Below are 25408 nucleotides of genomic sequence, written 5' to 3' on the forward strand. Positions count from 1 at the left end.
GCCGATCTGATAGCTAAAAGTTCCTTGTCTGTAATTGAATAGTTGATCTCGGGAGCCGAGAATTTGCAGGACCAAAAGGCTACAGGATGTAATTGGTGTGTGACCGGATCTCTTTGTGATAAAACCGCCCCCATAGCAAGACTAGAAGCATCCGTTTCCACGATGTAGGGGAGTTCTGGGCGAGGATGTTTTAGAACAGGTGCAGAAATGAATTTAGCTTTTAAGTCCTGAAAAGCTTGTTCTGCCTCGGTAGACCACTGAAAACGTTTGTTCTTCTTTAACAGAGCGGTGATGGGCTGGACAATTCGAGAGAATTCAGGAATGAATCTACGGTAAAAGTTAGCGAAGCCTAACATGCTTTGAACTCCTTTTACAGAGGTTGGTGAAGGCCACTTGATGATTGCATCGACTTTCTTTGAATCCATATGGACTCCGTTAGGTGACAATATGAATCCCAGGAACTCAACTTCAGTTACGTTGAAAACGCATTTTTCAAGCTTAGCAAAAAGGTTATGTTGACGTAATCTCTCCAGGACCTCCTTAACGTGTTTCTGATGTTCCTCTTCAGATGATGAATAGACGAGGATGTCATCAATGTAGACAACAACACATACATCTATGAGTTCTCTAAGGACATCATTCATAAAATACTGGAAGGCGGCAGGAGCGTTGCAAAGTCCAAAGGGCATAACTTGATATTCAAATTGCCCATACTTGGTGCGGAAGGCCGTCTTCCATTCATCGCCTTCTTTTATTCGTACCAAGTGGTAGGCTCCTCTGAGATCCAACTTTGTATATATACATGCGTCTTTGACTTGGTCCAGGAGTTCAGGGATCAAAGGTAACGGGTATCTGTTTTTATCGGTGATCTGATTCAGGGCGCGGTAATCTATACAAGTTCTAAGGTCTCCTTCCTTTTTCGGAACGAAGAACAAAGCTGAGGAAGCTGGAGACTTTGAAGGACGGATAAACCCGTTAGCTAGGTATTGGTCCAGATATTGTCTGAGGTGAAGATTCTCTGGCTCGGTGAGGGCGTAAATCCTACTGCAAGGAGGAGTTGTTCGGGGTATCAGATCTATTTGACAGTCGTAAGACCTATGAGGGGGCAGGGTGTTAGCTTGGTCCTTCCGAAAGACTTCTTGGAATTCCTGGTATTCGGGAGGTAACTTGGGAGCCTCAGAAGAGGTTGCTGCCAGTGAAACTTCAGGCCGAGGATAACAAGTGGTAAAACATTCTGGAAACTGAACCGTCTTTGCTCGCCAATCGATCTGAGGATTGTGCTTCTCTAACCAAGGAATTCCCAGAATGATCTGGAACTGAGGGGCCTTGATCACATCGAACACAATTTTCTCCCAGTGTCCATCTTGGCTCACTAACGTCACTTCTTGGGTGGAGTGCGTTACTGGTCCGGAGGCTATCTCCGTGCCATCCATTGTCGTAATGACGTCATTTACAGCCTTAGGGACAAGAGGTAGATTCATCCTTGATGCCATTTCATGGTCCACATAATTACCGATTGCTCCGCTGTCGATGTAAGCTTCAATTGCATGCAAACGATCCGGACCTTCAGGGCTAATGAGGACCATAGGCACCACGAAATGCGAGGTCACGGGACAGATTTTAACGCTCGGCAAGGGGACCTCTACACTTGTCGGGCTAGGTCGTTTCCCTGCTCAGAATTTGTGGTACAGGTATCTGCGGCCCCCTACAGCCTTCTTAGCTGGTTTCACTGGACAGTCTCGAAGAAAGTGCCCCGAGTTTCCGCAAAAGAGGCATAATTGCAGCTGTCTTCTTCTTTCTGGCTCTTTTTGGGTTAAAGGTCCTTTCATGCACCCTATTTGCATGGGTTCCACGGTGTCAGCTCCCCTAATAGAGGTCTGAGGTTTAGAAAACACTCGGGTATCAAATTTGGAACGATCAGCCTTCCTGTTCTGTAATCTGTGGTCCAATTGGACAACTAAGTCAATATAGTCTGAGCATTCTTGTGGAGGATTCACAACTTGAGCAAACACATCCTTGAGCTCTCCATGCAGGCCTCTGTAGAAAAGCGTTATTCTTTTATCCTCAGGCCATTGAGTTTCCACTATAAGTCTGTTGAATGAGGCAATATATGCCAAGAGGTCTTGATTACCCTGTCGTAACGAAAGGAGTTCATTGTCCAAGGCCTGCCCTTGTGCATGTCTTGCGAACAGTTTCTCCATACTGGACTGGAAGGCCTGGAAATCATGAAGAACTGGATCATCCTGAGTGACTAAAGGGATCGACCAATCTGCGGCACTGTCACTGAGATAAGAAAGCACGAAAGCCACCTTGGTTTGATCTGTTGGGAAGGCAGCTGGTCGACATAAGAAGTGTAGGCGGCACTGGTTAATAAACACTGCAAATTTCTTTGGGTCACCAGAAAAACGTTCGGGCGGAGCCAAGGGCACATTACCGGGTAGATTGATTTGCACTGGATTTGAGGATGCTGAGGGATAACTTCCTCCTGGAGCGGGCAAAGGTGTCTGTCCTGCCTGCGCTTGTAGCAATTGCCTAACAAGGTCCTCTGTTCGCTCCTTGGATATTATCAGCTCTCTTCTTAGAGAGTTTGTTTCCTGACGAGCTGCATGTACTTCTGCTCTTAGTTCCCCAAGCAATTGGGCCAATTGATCAGTGTCCGAGGTTTCCATTGCGCCTGGGTAGGAGTTTTGCGGTGGGCTTCGCGTTCTGTAACGCTCACCTGATTCCCACGGAGGCGCTGGTCTAGGCAGGAAGGTGTCTGTGACTCGAAAAGTGATGTGTAGGACTCGATTGGCTTCTGGTGCTGAGCCTCTTTGCACTGTGTGTCGAACACGAAGGGTGAGATTTCTGCAGGTGAAAGAATATGGGGGTTAATGATCTGGGCAGTTGAGTGTCCCTCTCTCTCGCTCTTCCTAGCTTCTCTGTAGAGCCCCCAGGTCAACGTGCTCACCTTAGATAGGTGAATGCTGGACTCTCCATCTGCGTCTGGTGCAGGGTGCCGTTGCCAGTTCCTTCACTGGATGAAACGTAGGCCTCTTGACATCAGAGAATTGCTACCGCCGTTAACTGCACGAGCGGTGAGTTTCCGGACACCTTTTTAGTCCTTACAGTCTTTAGGTGCTTGGGCACGTTAAGATAGAACAGGGCTCAGTATAATGCTTTCTCCTATTTGTTTTGCAGGGCTCTTGAGATAGAAGATGGAGTGGAGAGAGCCAAAGCTGGAGCCAGAGCCTTGGAATGAAGCGCCTGGAAGCGCGTAAGTAAATGCAAGCGCTTTAACTGTCTCTTTTCCCTTGCAGCTGTGAGTTCGTGCTGAAGAGATGCTGGAAAACGCCGGAGTTTTTGCGGGCGTCCTATTGTGGCGAGCGCGATGAGCGTAAGTAAATACCTGTCTAATGTCTCTTCTTTTGTTTTTCAGATGCTGGGTTGCGGCGATGAAGACATCCGGAATTCGCGGAGTGCCGGTAAATAATAACTATGCTTATGTCTTCACAGGCGGCGGTGCAGCGTGAAGAAATGGTCGCTGCCGATGGATCAGGTGAGGAATGCGCTGCGTGTGAAGGTTGCCGTGCTAACCTGTTGTTTCTTGTCTTTACAGGTGCTGCCGAAGACTGGATACAGGAATGATAAGTATTGTTCTTGCAGGTTCTGCTGAAGACTGGATACAGGAATGGTAAGTATAGTTCTTGCAGGTTCAGGATCGAAGAAAAGCTGGAACAGACTCGGTGAGCGTTGCTGCAGATGCAGAATAACGCGAAGCACGTTTCATCAATCGGGTGTGGTTTAAATAGCCTAGGAGTAATGAGGCGTCTTCCTCCACGGCACCGCCTAGGTAAGAAAAGAGTTCCTGTTCCAGAAGAGTTCTAGTGTTGTATCCAGGGAGTGGAGCTTGCCCCACCCAGGTAAGAAAGTAGTTCCGGCTCACAGAGGATTCCTATGTAGCTGGTAAGTAAGCAGCATGGTCTGCTGCAGGTAAGTCGACCCAAGCACATTCATCCATATTATGAGCCCGGCGCTTCCAGTGCCGGGACCGATGGCTTTGATGAGCCTGGTGCCTCCGGCGCCAGGACAAGGTCCAAAAGGTCCCAGTGGGGACCGGCTGGTGCCTAAGATTAAGGTTAGGGGCCTGCTTCCAAGGACGTTGGGCTGGTCCTGGCTCCTTGGAAGCAGTGATCATGACACAATCACAAGGTTAAAGGGCTCGAGGCCAGTTGTTACTAAGTAATGAATTATGTTGTATGTGAATGTTTCATTGTGCCATGATGTCATGACCAAGCACGGACCAATCTCCAGCAAAGGCGGACTTCAAACATGATCAGAAGATGGTAGTAAAGATTGTCGATGACCAATGAGAATGAATGAATTGGGAAAAGAGGAAACTTCTTTGAAAGTATTTTGTCCAATCATGTTTGAGGGGGTGGTTGTTAATAAAATTATCTGGGAGTGTTTTAACTGTTGCTAAAATGTATACAAATTTCTCAATTGATGTTGTTCGTTGAGACTTGGGTTAGCTTGGTCCGACAGTACCATCTAACTGCTCCCTAGATAATTTGTACAATAAACCTTGCTTTATGTACAAAACATGCCCTCGTTCCTCAGGTGGTGGACCCATTTTGGGCTGAGGTAATTAGGGGTCTGTCCTGACACTAGGTACTGTTCATATTTTTAATATATCTACATTTATATGCACTGTTCACACTTGAAATTAGCTTCATTTCCAGGCACTGTTCATATTCCGAATCTAGCTGCATTGCCTGGTACTGTTCACACTTGAATTTAGCTACATTTCCAGCCACTGTTCACATTTTGAATATAGCTGCATTGTCAGATACGTTTTCAAACTTGAAGTTGACTTCATTGCAAGGCACTGGTCATATCCTGAATCTACCTAGATTGTCAGGTACTGTTTACACTTGAATTTAGCTTAATTTCAAGGTATTGTTCATATTTTGAATCTAGCTTCTTTTTTGGGTACTGTTCACACTTTAATTTAGCTTCCTTTCTAGGCACTGTTCATATTTTGAATCTAGCTACTTTTCAGGGCACTGTTCGCACTTGAATTTAGCCTAATTTCCAGGTACCGTTCATATTTTGAATCTAGCTGCATTTTCAGGTACTGTTCGCACTTGATTTTAGCTTCATTTCCAGGCACTGTTCATATTTTGAATCTGGCTGAACTTTCAAGTCCTGTTCGTACTTGAATTTAGCTTAATTTCCTGACACTGGTCATATTTTGAATCTAGCTGCATTGTCAGGTACTGTTTACACTTGAAATTAACTTCATTTTCAGGCACTTTGAATCTAGCTGCTTTGTCAGATACTGTTCACACTTGACTATAGCTTAATTTCCATGCACTGTTCATATTTAGCTTATTTCGAGTTACTGTTCATATTTTGAATCTAGCTACTTTTCTAGGCACTGTTCACACTTGCTTTTAGCTTCATATCTAAGTACTGTTCATATTTTGAATCTAGCTGCATTTTTAGGGACTGTTCACACTTGAATTTAGCTGAATGTCTAGGAGCTATCCATATTTTGAATCTAGCAGCACATTTAGGTATTGTTTCACATTGAATTTCGCTGCATTTAGGTAATGTTCATATTTGAATCTAGCGACTTCTCTAAATACCGATCACATTTAAAATGAGCTGCATTTCCCGGCACTGTTTCAAATTTAACTGCATTTTTAGGTTCTGCTCTTATTTTATCTAGCGGCACTTCGAGGTATCGTTCATACTGAATTTAGTTGCCTTTTTTAGCTACCACTCATATCTGAATCTAACGGCTTTTCTAGGTATTGCTCAGTCTTAAATCTTGCTGCTTTTAGGTACTGTTTATATTTCTGAATCTAGCTACATTTATAGTCTCTGTTCACATTTTCAGTTTCTGATCATATCTGATTTTAGATGCATTTCTTAGGAATTATTAATATTTGAATATTGCTGCAGTTTTATTTAGGTACTGTTCATACTTGAATATAACTGCTTGCTGTTGATAGTAAGTACACACACAGAACCCAGCCACGAGGTCTCACTCAACCATCTGAAGCCCTCTGCCAGCTTCTTCAAACAAGATTTGCAGCGTGCAGATTAGAGCTGCATGTTGGTGTTCCAGAAATGAGACCCCTGCCCCTCTCTGTCACGTTACCCTCCCCCTCCACCCACTCACATTCTCCTATCCCAACACATCTGGCCCGGCCGCCTGCTCACCTTCATGAACTCCCCTTGCCCCCCTCGGTCTTGCACTATCCAACTCTCCTCCTCCAACCACCTTACACCCTCCTACCCTCTTCCCACACTCATGTTTCCCTTTCCTAAGCGTAGTTTGGGCAGCCCTGGTCAACACCCCACATTCAACAACCCTCCTATAATCACAAACACACACCTTTGGCCCCCAGACACCTTCCTAAACACAAAGGCAACATCCAATGGGGGACATTGAGCTCTCTATACTCACCTCAGCTCCCACCTAGACCCATCCCCGACCCTCCTGCGGGTTCCATCTTTTCCTCCCCACCAACCCCCATCCAAATCTCTCTCTGCCTCTCCTCCAACATATCCCAAACCTACCTCTCTTCAACCTACCCCACCACCTACAAACTCCTCCTCTCCCCTTTCCTGTCCCCCCACTGCCCAGCACCTGCCGCCTGCTCTTGCTTCTCTTATAAACCTGTCTAAACCTATCCAAGCACCTCCTGTCAGGTAGACCTCCTTTCACTGACTTGCCATACCCCTGTTCCCTAAGAGGAACTTGTCCTTCATGCACACTCTTCCACTCCAACCCCACATCTCCCTTTGAACCACTGATGCCTATCTTCGTTCACCTTCCCACCCCCACCCTGCACTCCTCTCCCCATCCTAACCCCCCCCCCTCTGGAACTACATCTAGATGTATCCTTCCATGGCACCTATTTCCTTCCCCCTGTACTCCCACTCCTCCCCCGAATCCAAGATCCACCCTCCCTCATGAACCCTACCTGCTCCCCTGCATCCTCATCAATCCCAGGTCTGTCACCAGAAACAAACATCAGTTTTGACTTAATCTCTGATGAAAACACTGACGTCCTCTTTGGCCCTGAAATGTGTCTCTCTGACGACTACGAACCTGTTGCTCATGAGGCTTTTCCCCGGGCTACTCCTTGATCGTACACAATAGATCCAGCAGAGCTGGATGAATTGCCTTCCTCTTTGAGCAAAACCACACAGTCCTACACTCTGAGAAACAACCCTGCAACACTGACTGCAAATCTCTACTAATGAAATCCCAACTCAATCCCACATCCTCCCACACTTCTTGCCACTTTACAGACCTCCTGGATACAATAGAAACTTCCCTTAGATTCCCTTAGTTACTCTCTATCAGCCGTCCTGATGCAGCAGCCGTCTCTTACCATGGTAGGAGACTTCAACACCTGGTTTGATGTCCGCTCTAACCCTATGACCCATCCACTCATGGATAACATGGATGCTCTCAACATGACCCAACTGATATAATACCCCACTCGCATAGCAGGGCACATCCTTGACACCTTGATTTCCACTCTGCCTCCCCATCCTCTAATTTGGACTGATCACTCAGCAAACTGAAGGTTGTCTCTGGTACAGGTTTGTGTGTCTACAGTAGTGAGGGCCGCCAATGTGAGTGTGCAGGTGGAGGGTGCAAACTAAGTAATGGTTGACACAGAGTGCCTGAGGGAGGTGGTGGAGATGGGGCTGGGGGGTGTTCATGGTATGCGCAATTGTGATTGAGGTATTTGCTGTGTTAGGTGGTTCAGGTGACTGATTATTAGCTAAAGTGTGGAGGCGGATGCAGAACAGTGTTACCTTAGATTGAATATTTCATCCTGTCAATAAGCGTTCTAGTGCTAGAGCTAAGCGCATCCCATGTGGGATAAGATTGAGTGTATTCCTGTGAGAAAATAAAGAGGCCAGTTTGAATGATCACATTGAAGTAGTGCGAATCATTGTGGGGATCAGTGCCCAAAAGGCTCCTAAGTGAAGTTGTTGTTTTAAAATAGACGACTACAAAAAAGATCGATTTAGAAAGACTGATCCGTGACCACACTGAGGCATTCACTGGGCGGGCTGATTCAGTAAGTTCCAAATGTTGGTGTAGAGTCTGGAGCATACCCAAGTGAGCCAAGTCATCGTAACTAAACGTGATCCAATAGAAATCCTTTATGCAGAGCCGTGGTCAAAGTATCTGAAGTTTACTGGAGATGCGAAGACCAAAACCAGGGGTAATCCAAAAACAGTCCAAAGTACGTAATCCGTTGTCAAGATGTTCAAAAATCAAATGAGAGTCAAAACACCAGTAGCGCCAAAAAAACTGCTGTGAATCATAGAGAGGCACAATCCTCACTGATTTAAGGGGTTACCATGGTAACCTGGTCACGTGATCGGAATCTCCGTGTCACATGACGGAGATTGATACATGGTACCATGGCAACACTACCCCTTTTCGTGCGTGGTTAAAAGCGCCATGGAAGATGCCAATGGAGGAACGGGCGCAGCTGGCTGTTGTAACCCTGAGCCTTCTGGAGCACCCTTGAGCACCAGCGGACCCCCCCCCCCCTGCTGCTGTGAGGGTACAGGACAGGATACGCAGGTGGGCGTGTTCGAAGGTACTGCTAGGGCTTTCTGGGACTGTAGTGCTGTGGGCCTGAGTGCATGAGAGTATCAGCAATCCTTGCAAACATCCTCTCCTGAAGAGACTTCACAAACTCCTTCTACCTTGGCGTTCCTGCATATCAGCTCAGAAAACTCCAGCAAATCCATAACTCTGCAGCAAGACTCCTACTTGCACTCTCACCAAGAGAACACATCACTCCTGCACTTAGAGTACTCCACTGGCTTCCTGTCAGCCAATGGCTGACCTTCAAGTCCTTGTGCATCACACACCGCTCCCTCCAAAACATAGGCCCAGAATTCATCCAACTCAAGCTTACACGCTACCAGACTATCATAAATCTTAGATCTGACTCTACAGTCCATCGGCTGATCCCTCCTTCAGTTCCACCAGAATTGGATGTTCCTCCTTCTCTTTCCAAGCTCCTACCCTCTTTCCCGTTAATATCCACTGTGATGAGAACTAACTATCCTTCAGAAATGCCCTCAAAAACCGGTTGTTCCCTCCAGCCACTTGAAGAGCATTCCGTCTCACGCTTACTTCAAAGCAAGGTAAAGTACAGCTTCAAAGAAGATGGAACGATCTGATCACACAGCAACATCAAAGACGAAGTTCCAATCTGAGCCTCAAGGTATGTTTTCTTGCAGCACGTTCCTGGATTTCAGCCACAGGCACTGTCACCAACTCGCACGCACCCGCATCCCAACAAAAGACTGAAAACCTGAGCACATTTCTGCCATCAGAATGCAACTACGATCTATGACAGAAATTCTATGTAGCTGGACACATAATGAGTCTTTTGCACTTGCGCACTCTTCTGGCCCTGGCCACCTCTTAGCATCCATCCACATGCCTGACCATCATGGGTAGCTTACTGGGACCTGGCCTTCCCACCCCATTCACTATTGTGGCCGAATGCACATGAATTCTAATCCTTTTGACCGCTTTTCCCATATCCTGGACTTTGGTCCCCTGAGGGCGTTTCACCCCAAAACGTGCACTGAGGCCATACCAGTGGGATCAGGTCACTATTTAAATGACATATTACTACTACTACTACTACTACTACTACTTATCCTTTCCCTTGGTTCAATGGCTTCCCCTTCTTCACTTAATGGAAATCAACTACGGAGGTTCACATTTCCTTGCCCCTTTCAATTTTCCACAATGAAGCAGAATGGTTGGAGGTCTAAGAATCATCTCATAATTTGAGCCTTAGTAGCTTTGATGTGAGGGGAAAATGATCAATGACCAACCTAAACTTTCTCCCAGTTAGGTAATACTTGAGGTGTGTTATTTAATGGGCAAGGCTTCCAATTGGATGGTGGCATAATTTTGTTTCTTTGGAAAAAGTTTTCTGGTGGTATATAATACGGGAGGTTCTATGCCATCTTACTCTTGAGATAACACACCTCCAAGACCTGTTTTGGATGCATCTGTCTGCAAGATTACTTCTCGGTTAAAGTCTGGTACCCTTAATGTAGGCCCATTACATAGGATGTTCTTTAGCCCATTGAAACTATTTTGGTCTTTAGTGTTCCATACCCACTGAAGCTTTACATTTTCTAGCTTATCTGTAAGGTAGGTGACTACGGTGGAATAGTTTGGAATAAACTGCCTGTAATAGCCTGTCAACCCTAAAAAAACATGGAGCTCTCCCCACTTTCTCAAAGCTCTGACGACTTCATAGAGATGGAAAACATGCTGCCCAACTCTCACTCGCTATATCATCAAGGTAAGCCTGGCAGAAATGTAAAAAGGGTCTCAAAACTCTATCCATTAGGTATTGCAAAGAGGCAGGTGCCTGATGGAGCCCAAATGGGAGTACTTTAAACTGAAAGAACCCCTCAGGAGTTGAGAAAGCTGTTTTTACTCTATTGGAGGGATTAAAGGGGACCTGCTAATAACCTTTTGTCAGATCAGTCGTGGAGATATATTTTGCAGCTCCTAGTTTGTCAATTAAATCATCTATCTGGGGCATCAGATATTTGTCAAACTGCGAATTAAGCTTCCATAAATCAATGCAAAATCTTCACGATTGATCAGGTTTTGCGACTAATACGATTCATGAAGACCAGGGGCTCTCTGAGGGTTCTATAATATCTGTTTGGATCATGTTCTCTCCCTCCTGTTCTATTATCTTTTTTCAGGATTTGGCAATTCAGTAGGGCTGGAGATTTACAATTTTCCCTTGAGGTGTTCGGATATTGTGGAAAGGTTTTTCATTCTCCCTGGCTGATTTACTAAGCCATTGGTGAATTGAACTATAAAGTCCCTAGTATCTTGTTGAGATGGGGACAAGTCTAGGTAGATCAAAGTATTTTCTTGGTCCACATTCATGAGCAGAGTAGTTAATGTTAATATTTCCTTAGGGATCCCAATCCGGGAAAGGAAGGGCATTAGGTGTTTCAGGATTTTCTAACTACTGTTATTTCTCAACGGAAATGCTTCTGGATATCTAGTGGCATAATCGTCAATGACTAGAATGACTAGCATGAATCAAATAAATCGATTAACAAACTTAGATGGTTCTAGGGGTCCCACGATATCCGTTGCTATTCTGGAGAAGGGAAAATCAATAATTGGGAGGGCTGTAAAGGGGCCAGTAGGACTGGGTTAGCAGTTGTTTTTTGACAAAGATAATATGTTGATATAATATTCTTAGCATCAGCAGTCACCCCGGGCCAATAGAATTTCAGCATTACTTGACATTGAGTCTTCCCGACCCCTTGATGGCCTGCTGTCAAGTGTGAGTGAGGTAACTCCAAGAGCACTCTCCTATGGCTCTGGGCTAATAATAGCTGGGATCTAGGAGTTCCTTCTGGAGTAATGTCTCCCCTATAAAGTAGTCCTTTTAAAAGGAAAGAAAGGACCAACATGAGATCTGCCTTCCTTCTCCGGGATTAGCTTGGAAAAGCCCTCTGTCAATATCAGGCAGTTTCTATGGGCAAATGATAAGTCTGGAAGAAGACTGATTTCCTCAGTTTCCTGTGGTGGTCTGTCTTTCTTAGGTTTACCTGCCTCACCAAATACTTGACAACCTCTATTGGAGTCTTTCTGGACTTCTGTTTCTGAGAATAAGGAACAGGGCTTTCTCTCCCCTGGGCATTCTTCTCCCCTTCCTTCACTGTATATGGATTGTTCCCATGATTATGTAAGAGGACTTTCACATTGTCCCTATAATCTGGGTCAGTGATTCCTCATTACGGCCAGACCAGGTCTCCAGTCTAGTCCCGATTCGGAGGCTAACCTTATGTATGTTCTCCTGGGAGGTGCCAAGACTAACCCCATGGGAATCAGATGTCTTTCGCCCGCAGGTATTATTATTGCAGAGGTACTTTGTATGTCAAAGCCAATAGATTCAGCTGTGGTCACTGTGGGTGCAAGGCCTTGGGGCCTAGATTTGTAAACTGTAGGGTCCTCCAACTTTTATCAGTTGGTCCTGATCCCACTCATGACACCATATGTGGCGTATCAGAAGAAGGACACAGACCCCGGTCTTCCATTTTAGGTACATACTTTATTAAAAGAAAAGTAAACAGTCCTAACTTTCCCTAAACTACAGGTTTTCCCTACCTAAGAAAAACTAACTATGGTGTTTGTCAGTGAGTACAAAAGGAAGATCGGTCCGCTGTCTGTACTAATCTGACCGGACCCTACCACTACAAAAACAAACAACTAAGGAATAGGAGAATTAGTCACTTCTCTGTGCACTGGTTTCTCAGCAAGTTCACTTTAGTAAAGTATTTTTTAAGTAGTTCCTGTCATTTACTTTTACCAAGTCATATAGTGCAGATATTGGGTGCTTCAACTTTTCAACAGTGTCTTTTACATGCTGGTTTTCTCTTTTCCCTTGGGACAATTCTATTCTTCCCTTGTTAGTTAAACTTGAGTCTTTCTCTTTACTCAATGTCAATTCCCTTTCTTGACTAGGGCAGATAGGCCTGTTCTAGTTGTAATTCTCACACTTCGTATGCACTTCCCACACTTGGGTTTTACTGGGATTAATATAAGGGTTCCAGTACTGACTCTCACTCTTTTTATGTATTTCCAACACTTGGGGCCTCATCACGAGTTGGGCTGTATTCCCGGCTGTAATACTGCCGACTGTAATAGCGCTAGCACCGACCGGCCCAGTGGTGTTACCACTGGATCACAGGTTGAGCCTTAACGGTAAATCCCCATTCCTGATTGGGTCCATTGGATCCAATGGGGAATTTTCAGTGCTAATACTGTGGGCTAGTACAGCCAGCTGTAATACCGCTGAAAACAGAAATGGTCACCTCCAGATAAAAGCTGGAGGTAAAACAGCCGATTTAGCGCCCAACTCGTGATAGGGTCAGCCCTTAAATGCAGCGGTAATACCGTTACCATCGCATTTAAGGCCTACAGCCCAACTCGTGATGAGGCCCCTGGTCTTTACTGGGATGAGTATGAGTGTTCCAGTAATGATTCTCACTCTTCTCCAACACTTGGTTTATACTGGGACGACTATGAATGTTCCATTTGTTATTTTCCGACCCACACCCGGCTCTTCCGCTCGCCTCCTTACCTTCTTGTGTCAGGGATAGCATCACTGGGCCTTCGGTCCAGACGGGGCCTTTGTTGTGATTGCCAGGTTGTCCCCACAGTTCTTCGTTTCTTCTTCATTCGGCACACTCCACAGTGTCTTCAGGTAAATTGTCTCGGCGTCGTTTAGGGACTCCCAAGCCCACCGGGTTTCTTTCATGCCACCACTTCTTACTCGGTTACTCCCGGGATAATGTACCACACCTTTGACTTCTACTTCAAGTATTCTTGAGTGCAAGATGCTAGGATTCACATGCTATCTTTCTCCAAACATCGGAAGCCGTGTGTCCCCGTTTCTTTCAGCCCCGCTCCTACTGCTGATTTGAAACTCCCCGGCTTCTCTTTCTCTCCTAGGTCTCCTCTCAGATTTATGACGTGGCCGTGGGACTTCCCTGGTGGAGCATCAAAGTACTTCTTCTTTGTTCTACTGGAACTCTGTATTGCTCCAGTGGTTTTCTTAGTCTCACTACCACATAAGTATTTCTTTTCAGGTTTTCCCAAAGGTTCTATGTGGCAGTAACAAATATCAGCTTGTTTTTCATGTTTTCCTCAAGCAGGTTTTATTATCGATAGACTATATGTGGTTTGGTTAGGGAGTTCCTCATCAGAACGAGAGTCCTGGTCACCAAGGGGAGAGTCTCTCCCGGTAAAGTCCCCCCTGCCTCTACCTTTAGGGAGGGTATTGCATAGTGGTCACACCTCCCTGCCCTCAAAGGGAAAGGCTCTCCAATGGGGAGAAGTGACTGAATCCCGCGATTTATCACAGCAGCTTACATCAATGCCATAGTTGAAGTGAATGTTATGGTTGGATATGTAATAGTTGGGAGTGAGTGCTTATACTTTGAGTTCCATGGTTGAATTTGTAGTGGTATAGAGTATTTGTATGTTAGCACTGGTATTTTCACTGTTTGCAGACTTCACTTTGTGCTAGAATAACAGTCTTACCTTCTTTATTATAGTGCGGCGATCACTGCACTATGGTTCAGGTGATTGCCTAGATCCATCGGAAATCTGAAAATTCTATTGCTAATAACTTTTGACTTGCATGACGGATTTGGTCAATATTTTCCAAACAAAAGGTTTGTCCCAGACTCCACCAGACTGGAAAACCTGGGAACGATTTGTTAAATCATGAAGTTTTTATGAATGCAAAAAAGCACAGTTTTCAGCCTACTCCCATTCATTTTCCCACAGAGAAAAAGTCCAGATTTTGGCACGACGAAGTGTAAAAACTGCTGGATGGAATTGGACCAAATGAGAAACAAGTTGGGCACGAAGTGTTGACTCAATTTCCGGGACATGTTTGGGGAATTCCGTCCAAGGGCCTCATCACAAGTTGGGCAGTAACACCGGCGCTATAGGCTCACCGTGACAGCACACATGCACTCACCCGTGCTGTGAACCGTGTTGCCAGGCGGGTGCGCCAGGGTATGGAATCGGTGACCCAGGCGCTCACACATTTGGCTGCCACCATGGCACAATGTCCTGCAGCACCTGCCGAGTCACAACCCCCACCATCCGCAAGCAGTACCCCTGTAAACTCAACTCAGACGAGCCCAGTGCGTATGTCGCTACGCACCATGCACCGGTCAGAGGAGCCACAGAGGAGCCACAGCCAGTAGCCGGACAAACATGCGGGATGGAGGCTGTTAGAACTCTTACTGTGTGCCGGGACACGGGTGTGTGGGAGAGTTGAGGGATGGGGGGGTGTTTGGGGACGTGTGTGGGGGGAGTAGAGGGATGAGTGGTGGAGGGTGGTGGGAGGGGGTGGGGGTGTGCGGGAAGACTCAGTTGCATCGTGGGTGGGCTGTTCATCTATGTAAATAGTTTCATTGGTAATTACATCTTATTTGGAAACAAATAACATGACCGGACATTGCTTATTGAGTGTGTCACAATTTAATGCCAAGCAGTGTACAGTGCCCAGAGTCCCCATATCCCAGTGCACAGCAAGTGGGAATTGATGCACCCTCTTCATCACAGTGCATCAAACAAAAATGTCCATCACTGATTGGCGCACAGCACGTCCATCATGTGCATCGGCCCATGGCTGATGAACTACTTCTAATCCTTCAACATCCCCATCTTCACCTGGTGGTTGCTGGTCAATGTCAGGTGGCAGGGGTAAGTTCCACCAGATGCACATGTTGTGCAGCATGGCACATACCATGATGATCTTGCCCACCTTCTCAGGCCCGTAAATGAGGGCGCCACCCGACATGCTGAGGCAGCGAAACCGTGCCTTCAATAGGCCAAAGGTCTACTCAATGACCACACACGTACGTGTATGTGCTCGATTGATGTCCTCTTCGTGCCTGTTCTGCAGATTCTTGACAGGGGTGAGGAGCCACGCCTTCAGGGGATAGCCAGCATCACCTGCATGGGAGCAGAGGAAGGTATGTTTAAGGATACTGCTCTATTTCCATTTGTGCTCGGCCTGTACATCGTTCATGATCACGTGCAATATTCCGTCAATGTCAGCTATTGACTTCACATCTGCACAACTATCTGACCTGTACAGTACTTGCCAATCCATGGTGCTGGTCTTGGGTGACATACATGACTTAGGGGCCTTGACATTGGTACCACCAGCCACCCAGATGGATTGACAAGGTCCATGATGTACACACATGTGAGGGCTCTATGGCAGGGGATGACTCCAAATGCATGTTTGATGCATTATGCTGCTGTACTACATGATATTGCTTGGACGGGCTATGATGCATATGGGTCATTGTAGACGCCATGCACGTGACCCTCAACGTCTACACACTCCTCACATTAAATAGCACAATGTGAATGTTGGTAGTGTCCACCAGTGTTGGGTAGAGTACCTTAGATGACGCATGTTGTCTACTTGCATGCTGGTACACATGTGCTGTGGGCAATTTACGATGGTCTGGAGTTTTGCCCAGAGCTGTGTCAGTGGTTATGAAAGATTTATACCTTCCAGTCATCACCTTTTGGTTTTGCTTATTTGGTAAGTAACCCATAGTTCTTTTGTTAGATGGTAGATAGAGGTGAAGGATGTGTTGCAGGTCACAGTAATTGCAGGTTTTTCAAATGTTCAAATGTGTACAGCAGTCCCATTATATTATTTTCTTTTGTCCTTTATTATCTTTCTTCATGCCAGCCTCCTCCGGTTACTAAGCACTGGAACAGGAACTGTACCCATGATGTACTGCATCCTCTTGTTCCCAAACCGAGTGTGTTTCCCCTGAGCAATCCTTCCAAATATATATATTTTTTGCTTGAGGAAGCAACGGATGGGTTACTTCAAAAGTGGAGGGCCTTTTCATGTAAATGAATTATCTCAGCTTGTGTCTATCTACAGTGTGCCTGTGATGCAGCTCTTGCAGATCTGGTCAGGTCACACAGTGCCCAGGAAGGATTAGTCAAAGAAGCCAGTAGGGCCCACCCCTCTCATCACAGGCCCAGTGGCCCACTGGATGTGCAAAGGAGACAACGAGAAACTCTGATGAGATTTGCGTTCATGCTGTGCTGTCCCTGAGTGCTGCAGGCTGCTCTTAGCCATTCCCAGCTACCTACACCTAGCCCCATACCCTTCATGTTGCTACTGTACTGGGCATGAGCTGCACAGACATCCCCAACTCTGAACCCAGCCATTCATGCGTCTTCACTAATGCACTGCCAACCTGTTAGCGATGGGGGCTTCATGGTTTTTCCTGCATCCCTGTTATTTCTCCAGCTAACGAGATCTAGATTCCAGGTGAAAAAAGCTGTGGCACATTCAGCTGCATTTACGACCACCCTTTTCAGGTGCAACACAGATATCTGCTCTTGGCACTGTCTCTTTGTCCAGTGGCCCAGGGGTAGCAAGGACAGGCCTATGGGTAGCAGAGCGGGAGCCAGGGGTAGCAGCTGCTATGCCTGGCAATTCCCAAATGACGTCCCTGCCCCCATGACCTTACAGAGTATAATAACGTTCTGGACATCAGAAAGAGACTCAAAACTCTTCTGTTTATGTAGTCACTCCTAGGGGAACACTGATTGTTTTGAAAGACAGCCCTTAGATGACCTGGCCGTAGGAGCAAAATAAATACCAATACCAATAGCAATAGTAATCACATCAGACTAGAGGCCAGGAGTGGGAAAGAAGACAACATGTGAAGTTGGGGATTTGAGGGTGGGTTTGGGAGCCAGTTATGGGTAGAAGATTTTCGGTTTATCGGGGAAGATGGACTGAATCTCACAATATTAAAGCAGCAATACTGCAAGATGAGCTCAGAAAAAGTTTTGCATCCCACGAAGCGATGAGTATTAAGGGGTAATGGGAGAGGGTTAGGGATGTGATGTCATCATTGTGGTCATACACTGCACAACAGGGGGTGCATAGTTATTTTTTTTTCACGTGCTCCCTGTACATCTTGTCCCTCTTCACTCTGACCATTTTGGAGTTGTGGCACCTTCGTATCCGAACCACACTCCCAGGATCTTCATGTGGACTGGTCTGATGGGGAAGGGCAGCGGCTTGTCCGTGGGGTTCCAGTCTCTGAAGAGGATAGCCTCTGACTTCGTGCAGTTTATCATGGCCCCTGAACCTTTGCTGAAGTCCTCACAGGTCTTCACCAGGGGCTTAACAGAGCTTCCATCTGTGTAGAAGACTGAGAAATCATCCATGTTGAGCACTTCTCACCCTTGCCGTTGCTTCCTGAACCTTGACCTCTCTGATGTCCTTGTTCCGTCAGATGTGTTCCACCAGGAGCTCTATAACACAAACAAAGAGCAGAGGAGAGAATGGACAACCTTGTTGGACCTTGACTCCACTGGGAAGGAGGTGGCCTTCCAACCATTGACCATGACACTACTGAAGATGTTTTTATACTTTACCTTCACCATGTCATAAAATAAGTCCCCCAGGCCCAGAGCCTGCAGGGCCCGGTCCATGAACTCGTGGGAGACTCAGTCAAATGCCTTTTCCTGATCCAGGTTGACCAGAGCTGCTCAGACCCTCCGGTCCTTTATGTACTTGATCGTGTCCCTGATCAGGGCAGCCTGTCTGCGATCTGGCGACTGGGAATCCCTCAGGACTCGTGTGGGTGGACGATCTTCCCGATCACCATCTTCGGCCGGTTACCCATCACTTTCGCCAGGATCTTATAGTCCACGTTCAGGAGGGAGATGGGCCTCCACTTCTTCAGGGCCTCCCAGTCACCTGTCTGCTTGAACAAGAGCGTGACCATGCCCTTGATCAGGGATTGTGGTATGCTACCACCTTCAGCCATCACTTTGTACAGCCTGAGCTGGTACGGCCCAATCACGTGCCACAGTTCGACATACAGTTCCACTGGGAGACCGTCACAGCCTGGGGTCTTGCTGCACTTGAAGGACATGGCCACCTGATGGAGCTCCCCCCGGGTAAAAGGGGCATTCAGGCCTGCTCTCTCCTCCTGGCCCAGTGTCTTTGAGATCCCAGATAGGAACATGTCCGCTGGTCTCCCTCCCACACCTTACGCAAGTAGAGGCTGCCATAAAAGTCAGTGACAACCTTCATGACCTCATCTTTCCCATCCTGGAGGTTTCTCTCTGGGTCACAGAGTTCCACTAAGGATGTAGCAGCGGAGTGTAGCTTCTTGAAGAAGAACGAGTTGCACTTCTCATCCTTTTCAAGCCACTTGACCCTGGAACGACCCGGGAACAGAACATGAGTTTCCTGGATTTGACTTGGAAGTGGTCTGACAACCCATTCCTGGTTTCCTCCAGGTCGTCCGTCATGTCCCAGTCTCGGAGCCCAAGTTTGAACAGTCCCTGCAGTTTGCTTTGATGTTCCCTGACATCCTCTTATTTTCCCATGCAGCAGCTCTGCTTGCATCCTGGAAGAAGATCTAGACCTGGGTCTTGACCCGCTTCCACCACTCCCCCGTGGATTTAAAACAGTCCTTCATGCTTCTCCACCCTGCATATGCCTTCGTCTCATCACTTTTCACCAGCGGGCAATTCAGTTTCCAGGAACCTGGACCAGCTGGGAACTTTCCTGAAAGTTCCCTGCTGTACCTGATTGCTCAGCAACAATGGAGCTCTGAACCAGCTTTACCGTCTGGGCAGTGAAGATGAAGTCGATCCTGAAGCGCATGGAGCCATCAGAGTGACTCCAGGAGAAGTGCCTGGCATTCGTCCCTTTCCTCTGATGACATCTCTCAGGGAAGGCTCTGCACCAAACCCCCAGAGTAGCCAGGATGTCGCATCCATTCCTGCAGAGCTAGGCCCATTCCTCCATTCTCCTCTATTGTGCAGTTTAAGTCACTCCCCATGAGGACGGTCCTGGAGGTGACGAGCAGCAGCCTCAGGTTCTCAAACACTTCCAACTATAATCATTATAATAACCGTTCATTCTTGGTTGGGGGGGCATAAACGTTGATCAGTCGGATTGGTTCGGCAGGCCCATGAGCCGTCTAGTTTAGGCACTCTGCTGTTCACCTGCTCGGTTACTGATGCACCCGTGAGCTGCCTCCCTTTCACAAGAATGGCCACACCAGAGGACTTGCAGTCGTTCCCCTGGACCAAAATGATGAACCGTGACTCCACTCCGCTGCAAGTTTTTTGTGCGACTGGTCATACGATATTCTACACTCCTGAGCAAAGCACACATCGCAGTTCTGGGCTGCCAGAAAGCTTATCGTGCTGGCCCATCTGTTCCTATCCTTCAAGCTTCTGAGATTCAAGCTGAGCAGTGATATCGCCATCCTCGCAATGTTTCAGCTACGGTCTGTGGGTCAATGGGGGGGATTGGTCTGGGTCCCTGTTTATATGTTACCCAGGCTTTCACCCTCCAGGTGCTCCATCTCTTTGCCGTTGGCTTCTGCATGCTCTTCCATGATCTGGTCAATCTCCTCCGTCTGCCACTCAACGATGGATCCATCGCGGGGTGCCTGTACTTGGTTGAATGGTGTTCAGCTGTTGGTGGAGTCTTGCCAGCTCCTCCTGGACTATCAGTTCCAAGTAATCGTAAGCATCCTCGATTACCACCACTCCACGGACTGCTTGTTATTTGCATGCCACCTTCTTGTTTGAGTATAAGTCCTCCTTGGCCTGCAGTGGTCTCTAACTTGCTGATCGGGTGCGCCGCCCCCTCTTCCATCCCACTTTCTTCTGCTGGTGGCTCGGCTGGGGCGCAGTACTCTGGTGTGCCTCTGCTCGTACTTCCTCCTTCTTTGTCTTGCCCTTGTTCCCTTTGGGCTTTTTCTTTCCTTTCGCTCTGCTGCTCCGGGCCCCTTCATTGTCTCTTGACTACTCTGCCCCTGGAGCGAGAGTGCCCTTACGTCTCTTCCTTGGCCTCCATTGCCTGCTGGGCCTTGCTTCCATCTGCTGCCGGTACCTCCACATCAGGGGTAGGTCCCTCCAGCATTGCGGTTGCAGTCACCTCTGGTTCGGTCATTCCTGGGTTCTCCTGGACTGACTCTGGCTCCGCCTGGCTCTGCAGCTCCTGGACCTGCGAGGGGATAGCTGGACCTGTGTCTCTTGGCCTGGCATGGTATTCTTCCATGCCTTCATCTTCTTTCTGCCTCCTCCTCTCTGCTCTCCATCAGCAGGGCATTGATCTTCTCTTATGCCTCCTGACTGACGCTCTTGCGGGTAAGTTGTGGACCCTTGGCTCCCCCAGCTACCACAGCGTAAAACCTATTTGAGAATGGGCAGCAGTGCTCTGCAGAAGTTGCACATCTTCTGGCTGCTGCACGTCTTCTGGCTTCTGCACTCGTACGCCTCATGTTTTGATTCCCTGCCCGTCTGGCAGAACTTCAGGGGACACGCCATCACGCGATGCCCCTCACCGTTGCACTTCCTGCAAGTGAAGTGTTGTCCCGGTTACCTGATCCTCTCTTCGTCTGTTCCCAGGTAGAAGACAGATGGCAGGTGTTGCAGGCCATCCTGGCCATCAGCGTTGGGGTGCAGCTCCAGGATTGCTCTCCATGAGGTGTTCCACACCCCGTTGCTGTCCCTGATCTTCGTTGCCCCATCGTTGATGGCACCGTACCTTTTCAGCAGGGTACTGATGTCCGCATCTTAGACTTGATGGTTGTTCATCTCCACTGTGATCCTCTTCTCCAACGTCTCCTTCTGTGTCTACATCATGAATGTGCTGAATGGTGTCACCTCCTTCATTGCCTGGAAGATGTCCCAGTACTTCTTGCAGAGGGCCTGCGTGAAGAATGTCAGGAGGAAAACTCTGCAGCACAGGTAGTCCTGGAGGCTGAGGATCTTGCTGGGTTTTACCCCCGCCCCTAAGACCACCTTGTTCCAAAACCTATTCCAGTCCACCATGGCCGGCTTGCCATCCACCTCCTTCACCTGTATGCAGACGTCTGACTCATCCGGTGGTTCAGGGGGTATGGCTTGATGCTCCCACCTGGTTTGGCCACTGACCGGTGCACATTCCGTCAGGTTGGGTTCAACTGGTGCCTAGGAGGGACCTCCCTTCCATACAGCAGTACTGGTGCTGCCGGGCTGCGCCACGCTGCCGCTTTTTCCTCCTGTTGGGGGCACCCTTCCTGGGTACTGGGCCTCCCTTCTTGTCTTCTTCAGCCCCCTGCTCTGGGCCACCCCCACAGGTTTTCCCCCACCAGCCAGCGCCGCCCCCTCTCCATCTGCTCCACCTGGACCAGCGATCCACTGCTACTGCTCGCTGCCATTTCCGCCATGGCCACCTCACTGAGTCGCCTGTGCGACTGCAGCTGGGTGTCAGTCACACTCTTTCCTCTGTAAGGAAGGCATGGTATCAATAATAGACATACACAAGTGATCACAGTTCAAGGGTGTTTATTAAACTGCATAGGTAGGTTGGAAAAACACCTAATCTAAACCTAAATCTAAAATGGGAGCAAGCTACGACCATCAAATAATAATAGGGCAGTCCTAGTGGCTTTGTGTCAAATAAAAGGGCCTATACTAAGAAAAAAACTATTGCCAATCCTTATGCTAAATACAAAATGAGTGTGGGATAGGTTCACAAGAATGAAAGAAGTGTTCACAAATGCTAAGTCTAGATAGAGTCTTGAAGTCATCTGATTCTTCCCACTCTGAATCTGTCGAAGTAACGTGCTGTGGTAAATTAATCTCTATGCCTGATGGACCTGCAACAGACAATGGGCCTCATTACGAGTATGGAGGTAGCCATGCTACCCCCATATCGGGTACCAGGTCCGTGTCCCGCAAAAGGGGACTTACCAGGCCATTCCGACCTTGGTGGGCCCGGTAAATCCCCTTTGCGGGACCCGGACCCGGTACATAGGGCTCAATGGGAATGGGGAGGATGCTAACAACGGGCCCGTTAATGACGGGCCCGTTGTTAGCATCCTGGTCTGCTAGTGGGTCCCGCTAAGGACACCTGGTCTGACCAGGCGCTCCAGAGTGGGACCCGCTGCAGACCTCGTAATAGGGTGGCCCGGAATGAACGGTGCCGGTCCCTTACCGGCACCGTTCATTCCGTGGCCGCCTACCTCATAATGAGGCCCAATGACTGGGTACCATGAAAAAAAATGTTGGGAAGAAGGGGGACTTAGAGTACTAGGTCTGATAAAGGAAAAAATAGTCAAACTTTTAGGATTTATCCGGTCCCACGGTTGTATGTGGTAATGGAAGAGAAGCAGGGTATCTAGTAATACTTGCATTTTGAAGAACAGATCTTGTTGACCCGGTGGGACATCTATTTGAGAGAATAACACCTCTTTCAGTGTGGATACATGATCAGAGTCAAGGATATTAACTATTTAATTCTCCCCTTCTGGTGGTGCCACAATTATAAGCATGGATTTCATTTTGTATCAGTTGAATCATATTCCACTTCTGACACCATATGTAAGGAAGGCATGGTATCAAGAATAGACAGACGCAAGTGATCACCATTCAAGGGTGTTCATTAAAACGTATAGGTAGGTTGGAAAAACACCTAATCTAAACCTGAATCTAAGATGGAAGCAAGCTACGACCATGAAATCATAATAAGGCAGTCCTAATGGCGTTGTGTCAAATAAAAGGGCCTATACTAAGAAAAAAACCTATTGCTAATCCTTACCCTAAATACAAAAATAGTGTGGGATAGGTTCACAAGAAAGAAAGAAGTTTTCACAAATGATAAGTCAGGATGTGTTCACCGGGGGTTTCCCTTCCCCACGTTTTGAGCCTGGGACAAGGCAGGAGTGCTAAGCACAGCACACTCTCGAGCTTTCCCAGCCTGAGACGACAGTTCCGCTTCACGTATCAGGACCTTCAGTGGTTAAGTCTATTTTCTATGCAAAAAAGTCTCTTGCCTCAGAGGATCTGATGGGTTTCAAAAATAACAAAGGAGGTTCTGTTCCAAATGTACAATGGGTGATGACTTCACCCCTGGATCCTCTTCTTCTGGGCGCAGACCCCTCAAAAGGTTTTGATCAATATCAGGACCTTCAGAGGTTGTTTCTCCTGCTTCCAAGCACCTGATAGGTTCAAATAACAAATGAAAAGTTCCTTTCAAACTGTACTTGAGGTGACGATTCTTCAACCCTGGGTCTCCCTCTTCTGGGCTTCGACCTCTCTCAAATGTTTGCTTCCCTCCATTGGGTTCATTCTGGCTCTCATTCACAAGCTTTCCTCTTTTGGGTTCACAATTCTTTTGGTGACAGCTTTTCACCCTTGGATCTCCCTCTTCTGGGCTCAGACCCTTCTCAAATCTCAGCCTCCCTCCTTACGGTTCACTACGGCTTTTCAGAACAATCTCATCTGTGACATTGATGAATCCTAATGTCTTTTTAAACAGTTTGTTGTGGACAACCCTCTGCTGGGTTCACTTTCATCAACACACTGTTCATTCGGACTTCCGACTTTGCCCTGCTGGGTTCACTCTTGCCAATTCTTTCCTTTTGCACAATTCATTCCTTGAGTTCACTATTCGGGATTCACCTCCCTTAGTTTTCCAATTACGTGCATGTCAAAGACTTTCGACTGTACAGGGAGTTTTGCTAGACCCCTGTATGACCACTTTTTGCCCCTTTGATTCTTGACACTTTTCTCCTCCTCTTAAACTGCTGTGCTTGGATAGCTCTCTCGTCGTGCAGTTTGCCTTGCTTGTATTGTGCTCTCGTGCTCCACCCTTTATCCCTGTTGGGAAGGGAAAGGGACATCAGCTGTGTGTGATTCCAGTCAATTGCCTGACTCTGCCTGACTGCTGTATTGGGACATGTCAGATGAATGGCTCTGGTGTTAGACCGTTGTCTTTCGTGGTGTGCAGTGTTTCTGAATGTCCTATGTGGTAGGATGAGAAAAAGGTGTTGGAAGAAGGGGGATACCGCGTCGCACCTAAGTGTCCCACTTTCACTCCCCCGAGGAACCCCATCCAGGTGATCTTCCCTCGCTGGTCCACCCCCAAGAACTGGATCCAATAGCGATGGCAGTGTCCTGGCCACCTGGATGACAGATCCTCATGGATTAGTAAGTGCACCTTCAGGCTTCTCACACCTCCCAGGCACTAGAAAGTGGGTTATGGTTGTAAGCAACCAAGCATGGGGATCCCCGCCTTAAAGAGCTGAGTAATGAAATGGATTCTGGGTAAAGTGTTAGAAAAATATAATTAAATATTTTTCAGCAGAAATACACCTATGCGCCACAAACGATCACCAGTGCCTATAATACCAATCCAAATCAAAAGATAAGAACAGATACTAAACTTGATCCTAGCCAAAAGGCTGCGAAGCGCATAGTTATGGTGGACCTGCGCGAAATGTGGAAGTTGAATTTCAGGGGGTTTGTTCTGTTAAATCGGATCACTTTAACTCTCTCTTAACCAAGTTTTTTTCACTGAATATATGAATAGGAAAATCAGTTTGAGCCAAGTCACACATTCCACACCGGCCCCTAGCAGCCATCACTGGAAGTTCACCTCCAATTCTGAGCCACAACAGCAAGGCATTGTGGGTATGAAAATTAGTCCACATGCAAACCTTTTTCTCCAGGAAGTTGTCTTTGGCTAAGAGGACAGTGATACTTTATACATAGCTTAATCAACCCAAGACAGATATTATGCAAGGCTGTCCGGACAAGGAGGAACCTGCACTGCTTATCCTCGGACTGCTTATCCTTGAGGTGAAGCAAGTCAACTATACTCTTCACGGCCAACTCGATGCTACTCATGCTGGCTATTAGCCATTCCCTCTGCAATCTGAACTTTTTGTATCCTATAATATAGTGATCCACCATTTCTGGGCTTCTGCACACCTCACA

At 47.3% G+C, this 25408-nt stretch overlaps 1 pseudogene; it reads right to left on the minus strand.

Annotated features, from left to right (window-relative positions):
• Positions 1 to 24725: 24725 nt before the first annotated feature.
• Positions 24726 to 24885, minus strand: LOC138490663 (U2 spliceosomal RNA; annotated as a pseudogene).
• Between the last annotated feature and the right edge of the window lie 523 nt (positions 24886 to 25408).

Source organism: Ambystoma mexicanum, chromosome 9, assembly GCF_040938575.1.
Source record: "Ambystoma mexicanum isolate Mex_15411 chromosome 9, UKY_AmexF1_1, whole genome shotgun sequence".
NCBI classification, from domain to species: domain Eukaryota; kingdom Metazoa; phylum Chordata; class Amphibia; order Caudata; family Ambystomatidae; genus Ambystoma; species Ambystoma mexicanum.